Consider the following 8,590-nt stretch of genomic DNA (forward strand, 5'->3'; position numbering starts at 1 on the left):
AAAATCACATTTGATTTAATAGCAGAGCTAACAATCAAATGGTCATTTAAAAATCTAATCCAAGGCTTAAATTTTTCCACATCACATTTTTCCGGATTAAAATAACCAACCTGATTATGCGCGACAATTTGGAAATTGAGAGCCATTTAAAATAATAATAAGACATACACTTTCAGAATTTTAAGAATAATATTAAGAAAATTCGAATTAATTAAATTAATTTAATAATTCGAATTAAATTAATTATAATCGAAAAATTTAGACAGAAATGTATCTCGTTAAAATTCTTAACTCACAAACGCAGATTTGAAAAGCCAAAAGACACAAAACAGAAATTAAAATTTAAATCAAAAATACCCAAAATCAACAAACACAATGATTCAAAAAAAATTTTGAAAGAAAAAAATTTTGGCAGCACTCCTGTATGTATATATATGTAAGTATATATCACAGGAGTGATGATTTAGATTGCTGAGTAAAAACTCGAGCAAAGGAGATCAAAGGCAGTTGAATTTGTTTTTGATCGAAGAGAGAGAAGAGAGAAAAAAACTGTTGAATTTTTTTTTTTGAAAAACTGTAGTGAATGAGTTATGAAACAAAACAAACACAAAAAAAGTTAAGTAGTATAACTGGTATGACAATCGGATTGTCATACCGATTGTCATACTGATTGTCACACCAGCTTAAAGACAGAAAATTAATTGAAATAAAATTAATAAACACTAAATATATATAACTGGTATGACAATCTGATAGTCATACCGATTGTCATACCAGTATAAAATAAACGGAAAATATTAATAAATAAGATTTATAACTGGCAAGATAATTGATAGTCATACCGATTATCATACCAGTATAAAATAAACGGAAAATATTAATAAATAAGGTTTATAACTGGCAAGACAATTGATAGTCATACCGATTGTCTTACCAGTATAAAATTATACTGATAACAAAATAAAACACAATTATATACTGAAATGACTTTCAGCAAGACAATTTTAATTGTCTTGCCGATTGTCATTCTGGAAATAAAACAATTATAAGCAAAATTAGTATAACAGATTTATATATATATGTGTACTGAAATGATTTTCAGCAAGATAATTTTAATTGTCTTGCCGATTGTCATTCCAGTAGAAAGACAATTATATATTATTACAGAAAATATTTATAAAAACAAAGACAATATTTCAGAATTAATTATTTTTATTCCAAAAATAGATTTCTGTTGAATTTTAGCAAATAAAATTCATAGAAAAATATTTTTAGAGAAAATAAAATATTCTGAGATATTTGAAGTTAACAAGTCGAGTAAATAAAACAGATAAGATAATATAAATTACATAGAATTAATCAAGAAATATGATAAAATGATAAAATAAATTTGCAAATGAATTTTTCATTTATGAAAAATTCATTTGTAAATTCATTCAAGAGCAGATTTCAGATATTAACTAAATTAATCACTAAAACTATTCAACATGCCCAATTTACCAACTAATCTGGTAAATGTGGATTCATCAAGTGGTTTAGTGAAAATATCTGCTATTTGATCTTCTGTTGGAACAAAAAATAGTTCAACAGTACCATTCATGACGTGCTCTCTAATAAAATGATACCCGATGTCAATGTGCTTTGTCCTCGAGTGCTGCACAGGGTTGTTGGTGATGGCTATTGCACTTGTATTGTCCCATAAAATAGGAATTTTGTTTAATACAGAGCCATAGTCTCGTAGCTGGTTCCTAATCCACAAGATCTGAGCACAGCAGCTTCCAGCAGCAATATATTCAGCCTCGGCCGTTGAGTTGGAAACTGTTTGCTGTTTCTTGCTGTACCATGAGACTAGCCTGCTTCCTAGGAATTGACAACTCCCTGAGGTGCTTTTCCTATCAACAACACTTCCTGCGTAATCTGAATCTGTATATCCAACAAGGTTAAAACCAGATTCTTTAGGGTACCAAATACCTAGATTTGGTGTTCCCTTAAGATATCTTAAGATTCGTTTAACAGCAACGAGATGAATATCTCTAGGATCCGCTTGGAACCTTGCACATAAGCATGTAGCATACATAATATCTGGTCTACTTGCAGTAAGATAGAGTAACGAGCCAATCATACCTCTGTAGCTTGTGACATCTACCTTAATGGAGTTTTCACATGGTCCAAGCTTGACAGCTGTAGTTGATGGAGTCCTTGCTGATGTAGAATCCTCTAGATTGTACTTTTTGAGGAGTTCCTTGAGATACTTGGATTGACAAATAAATGTTCCATCTAACCTTTGATTTACTTGTAATCCAAGAAAGAACTTCAGCTCTCCCATCATGCTCATTTCAAACTTGCTGTGCATTAACTTAGCAAATCTCTTACAGAGATTATCATTAGTAGACCCAAATATTATATCATCCACATAGACTTGGACTAATATAGTATCATTCTTATGTTTTTTAGAAAAGAGAGTTTTGTCTATGACACCTCTAATAAAGCTATTTTCAATAAGAAATTCAGAGAGAGTGTCATACCATTTTCTTGAAGACTGTTTAAGCCCATAGATAGCCTTGAAAAGAAAAAAGACAAAATCCAAATGATCTGGATCTTCAAAACCAGGAGGTTGCTCTACATATACCTCTTCATCCAGCTTTCCATTTAGAAAGGCGCTCTTGACATCCATTTGATAAACTTTAAAGTTTGAGAATGCTGCGAATGCCAGAAATATCCTGATGGCCTCAAGTCTAGCCACTGGAGCATAGGTTTCATCATAATCAATGCCTTCAGCTTGAAAATACCCTTTTGCTACCAGTCTTGCCTTGTTTCTTGTAACCACACCATCTTCATCTAGTTTATTCCTGAATACCCACCTAGTACCAACAGCTTTCTTGTGTGTAGGTCTAGGTACCAGTTTCCAGACTTGTTAACTTTCAAACTGATTGAGTTCATCTTGTATAACAATCACCCAATCTAGATCAGTTAGTGCTTCTTCAATCTTCTTAGGTTCCATCTCAGAAAGAAATCCAGAGAACAGACACTCATTTTGAGTAGCACGTCTAGTTCTGACGCCAACATCTGGATCACCAATAATCAACTCAAAAGGATGAGCTTTATTCCAGACAGTCTGTCTTGGAAGATTTGATCTTGATGATTCGCCTTGAAATTCATTTGGATGTTGTGTCCTACTAGATGATCCTTCAGCATCTCCCCCTGAGTTGTTGCCATGTTGACTTGGAGATTCTCCGTCAATAGCAGTGGTATCTCCATTGTTGCCAAAGTTTCCATCACTATTACCTTGAGTATCATCATGATTAGCAGGTTCTTCACCAGCAACAACCTCAGGTTCTTGACCATGTTCTGATTCTGAATCTGACATATCATCAAACTTCAGTTTCTCAGAAAGATCTTCAGTTTGGATACTAGGGAGTTTAGTGTCATCAAATGTAACATTGACACTTTCAGTTACTTTGTGTTGATCAATGATATACACTCTGTATGATCTTCTTCCATATCCAACAAAAATACCCTCATATGCCTTTGCCTCGAATTTACCACGACGATCATCTCCATCCTTGAGCACGAAGCATCTGGAACCAAATACATGAAAGTATTTGATAGAAGGTTTCTGTTCATTAAAAATCTCATAAGGAGTTTTCATGAAGTCTTTGTTGATTAGAGTTCGATTCTGAGTATAACATGCAGTATTGACAGCTTCAGCCCAAAAGTACATTGGAAGACCTGATTCACTTAATATCGTTCTTGCAGCTTCAATCAATGTACGATTCTTCCTTTCTACCACTCCATTTTGCTGAGGGGTTCTAGGAGCTGAAAATTGTCTGGTAATCCCTTTCTCTGTACAGAATCCATTGAGAAGTGAATTCTTGAATTTTGTTCCATTATCTGACCTTATTGCTCTAACAGGGACGTTAGAATCTAACTCAATCATCTTGATATGATCAATCATAACTTGTGGTGTTTCATCCTTAGAGTGAAGAAATAAAACCCACGTATACTTAGAATAGTCATCAACTATCACAAGACAGTAACACTTCTTTGACATCGAAAGGACATTAACTGGTCCAAATAAATCCATGTGCAATAATTGCAGAACACCAGTTATGGAAGATGTGTCAGTGCCTCTGTGACTTGCTTTCTTTGACTTTCCTTTCTGGCAAGCCTTACATAGTCCTTCTGGAGAGAATTCCAGTTGAGGCAGACCTCTTACCAATTCTCTTTTTACAAGAGAATTCATTGTTTTGAAATTGAGATGAGAAAGTCTCTTATGCCATAGCCAACTCTCATCTGACGATGCCTTTGCATAGAAGCAATTGACTTCAGGATTGCTTCCAGAGTTCATGTCAGCTACGAACATATTTCCTTTCCGGATTCCCATTAAGGAGGGTTTTTCACTTTTCTTGTGCAGAATCTGACACTTCAGCTTGTCGAATAAAACATTGTAGCCGTTGTCACAGAACTGACTAGTGCTAAGTAGATTGTGTTCAAGTTCTTGCACAACATACACATTTTCAATGATAACATTTCCAGCTAGCAAACAGCCATATCCCTCCGTTAAACCTTTGCTGTTATCTCCAAAGGTAACCACTGGGCCAGCTTTCTCAACCACATTTGATAGCAGGGCTCTATCTCCGGTCATATGTCTTGACGATCCGCTGTCAAGAATCCACACTACCGGTTGTACCTGTTTAATGCCCTGCAATACAAATGGATTAGACCTTCTTCGGAACCCAAGCTTGGCTGGGTCCGGCATACTTGTAAAATTAGCCTTTATCAGGAAAAACAACATTCTTAATTTTAATATTCTCAACGTTCTCAATGACTGAACATTTGACCTTGTGAACAGCCTTGACAAATTTCTGTTTAGGCTTAGGCACAAATGTCTCCTTTCTAGCTTTAGGAGGACTAGCAGTCTTAGACCTATCATGCTTTCTATTATTCACATGCTGACGAGGAGTAGTCTTATCATTGGAAACATGCTTACCATTAAAATAAGCAAACATCAGATTAAAAGCACAAGACATACAATCAGGAACACCACATGCTTTATGAGAGGGATTAACAATAGGCAACTTATGCATGGTAGACATGGCATTTGTGTTATCCAACTCATGTGTGTCTAAGTTAGTCTCAGTTGCTTTCACAACCTTGACTGGAACTTTTGACACACTTGACTTGGAGACAGCTTTCTCATTAGCATTATCTTCAGCACGAATTTCTTCTTGAATAATAAATGAGGTCTCATCAAATGGTTCAGCAATTGATTCTTTATAGAGGGGTTCATCAACACCCTTAAGCACATGTGGTACTTCCCTGCCTTTAGCACATACATGAGAAGGGGAGTTTATGCCTAATTTTCCAATAGCAGCATTGTAATCATAACCTATACCAGATGTTTGATTAACAGCTTGCTTATTGTAAAACTCTTTGGACTTCGAACAAGAATTAAAGTAAGCTTTAACCTTAGCCTCAAGACCGGTGATCTTGTCTTTGAGAATAGTCTCAAGTTGTCTATAACAGTCAACTCTATTCTCTAGAAAAGATACTTGTTCTTTTAATTTATCTTGATTAATATGCACAAGTCTTAATTCATTGACCTCTTTCTCAAGGTCTTTGATTTGTTGATTTAACAATTCATTATCACGACGAGCACAATCTAAGGAACCTCCTAGATGATAAACTAATTCAGCATCAGTAAATTTTACCTCTTTTCTTGACGATGAGGTGTTTGCATCACTAGCCATGAGAGCAAGATTCCCAACTTCTTCATCTTCACTGTCAGTATCATCCCAGCTTCTTCCCTTTGCCAGGTAAGCCCTTTCAGATTTATTCTTTTGATTAGAATCGTAAGAGTTCTTCCTTGCTTGTTTTGGCTTCCTGCATTCTGTGGCAAAGTGTCCCAACTCATTGCAGTTGAAGCATCGAATGGTGCTTCGATCAACCATCCCTGTTTTATACCCACCACTGCTGGTGTTAGAGGATGAAGATCCACCTTTCTGGAATCTGTTGTAGTTGGACTTGTACTTGAACTTGGGATTCCTTTTGAATCTGACATTTGAGAATCTCTTGACAATCAGGGCCATTGACTCATCCTCCAATTGCTCCAGTTCTTCCAAGGAATAAAAATCATCTCCTGATTGATTTGTAGTAGGAGGATCAAATTCTGCTACTATCACATTATCTTCAACCTTGGAAGACTGTACCATTCTTTCTGACTGTTGAGATTGTTGTTGATATTGTGGTTGTTGTTGTTGTTCATCAGCTACTAGAGCAGTAGACATGTTGACCACTCTTCCTTTCCCGTAAACTTCCTTCTGTTGAATCTGCTCCAACTTATAAGTCTTTAACATACCATAGAGCCTTTCCAAAGAAATCTCACTCAGATCTCTTGCTTCTCTTATGGCAGTGATTCTATGTTCGAGATGAGTTGGCAGTGTTAAAAGGAACTTTTTGTTGACCTCCCTGATGGAATAGTATTTACCATTAATGTTCAGGTTGTTGATCAATGCATTGTACCTCTCAAACACTTCAGTGATTCCTTCTCCTGGATTGGATTTAAAGTATTCATACTCAGAGGTTAGGATTTCTAGCTTGTTCTCCCTAACTTCCTCTGTGCCTTCATTAATAATCTCAATAGTTTCCCAGATATGTTTGGAATCTTTACAATTCATCACATGTCTATTCATCAAGGGATTAAGGGAATATACTAAAATTAATTGAAGGCTAGCATCCAGGGAGGCTTCTTCTATTTCAGTAGGAGAGAAATCCTCAGGATCTTTCACATAAGTTCTCGCTTTGGTGATCACCACATCATTTTCTATTACCTCTGGTTCAATAACCATAGGAATTTTTGGACCCTTCTTTAACACTTGCAAATATTTGGGATTAGCAACTTGTAAAAACAGTAGCATCTTCTTCTTCCACATAACATAATTTTCTTTATCGAAAAGTGGAATTTTAACGGTTCCAACTTTTTGTGTAGTCATTATGAATTTTTTGAGTGAATAAAAAATTCAAGAAGTAAAATAAACACAAAAGTCTAGGATCTAGATTTGTACGTTAATCAGAAGGCTCAGATACCAATTGTTAGGTCCCAATTGTTTGTAGAAGGGGGGGTTGAATGCAAACAATACCGTTTAATCGAATAAAATGCGGAATAAAAAGGTGAAACAAAATTCAAGTTAAATAAAACTTTTATTAAACTTGAAAGGTGTTACAACTACGGTATCGGTTACAAGGGATTAATCTCAAATCAATTATTACAAATCTAGAATAAATTCGACATGAACTTTTTCTATTTTTGCAATTAAAAGATCAAATGCTAAATGCTATTTGAGATTAAGTTCTAGGGATTTTAATCCGCTAGATTGTTACACAAGAACAAGATAAATAATTCTAGTGGATTGGATTTAACTTTACAATCTAGAATTTTGATCTTGAATAAAGCAGATGAAAAATGAAATGTTGTGCCTTTGTTTTCTGCTTTTTCTCTTGACTTGTGTGTTCTGTATGTTGATGATTATGAAAATGATCTGCTTCTGTTGGTTTAAGTAAACAGATCACTCGAATTGAATCAACATGACATTCGGCAAGACAATCCAAAATGAACTAGCAAGACAATCATTTGAGCTGATAGAACTTTCGGTAGGACAATTACTTGACTTGGAAAGACTATCGGTAGGACAATAGAATGACTTGGTAGAACTATCCAGAAAGACTTGGTAGGACTTTCGGTATGACAATCCAATTGTCATACCAGTTCAAATCTGATTTGCTGATTTTCTTTTTGAATATAAATCCAAAATCATTTCTAAAAAATGCATAATATTAATTCAGAATTAATTAACCAACTAATTCAATTAATTAATAAATTAATCTTTGCAGATTTAATTTATTCTCTTAATTAAATTAAATGACTTAATTAATTAATAGAGAATTAATACTACTCTTGAACAGCATCCATTCTTCTGAAAATCTTCTAAAAATCTTCTGAAAATCACTGTCAATTATGAATCAATTCCACCACTTCAATGTTGACACTCGATGTACTGTCTGGTTCATGAGTGACTAACTTGCGTGACGTTTCTTCAAGCCTTGACCTTGATACTCTTGATTTTCTTCAGATTAAATCCTTGTAATTAATTGATACCCTGACGAGATCTCTGTCACTTGATTAAATCCACAATCTTGATTTATATCACTGAGGCTTGATCAATTTCTTGAGCTTCTTCCAGTGAATTAAGTCTTCAAGTCTGTAGATGAATAATGTTTCTTAACCCTTTGACAGATGTTACTTTGTGAGATCTCTCTGACGATAGATCCACTATTTACTTATTACATTCTTATTTGAGTTGAGTTAAATCCTCGAATAAACGAATAGGCTATGACATATGCCTTTCAGTCATGACTACTTATCAAAATTTATGTTGTTATCAGAGTATTTCTCCAGTAATCAGAGAATGTGAAAAGTCATCAAGAAAATTTTATTTTTCTTTTCTAATGCATATTACTTAATACCAGCAATGCATTTGGGTCTTCCCTTCCACATATATTTTTCTCTAGATCTCAAAGGAGTACTTGATAT

This window comes from Apium graveolens, chromosome 2 (genome assembly GCF_009905375.1).
Source record: "Apium graveolens cultivar Ventura chromosome 2, ASM990537v1, whole genome shotgun sequence".
In the NCBI taxonomy this organism is placed as follows: Eukaryota; Viridiplantae; Streptophyta; class Magnoliopsida; order Apiales; family Apiaceae; genus Apium; species Apium graveolens.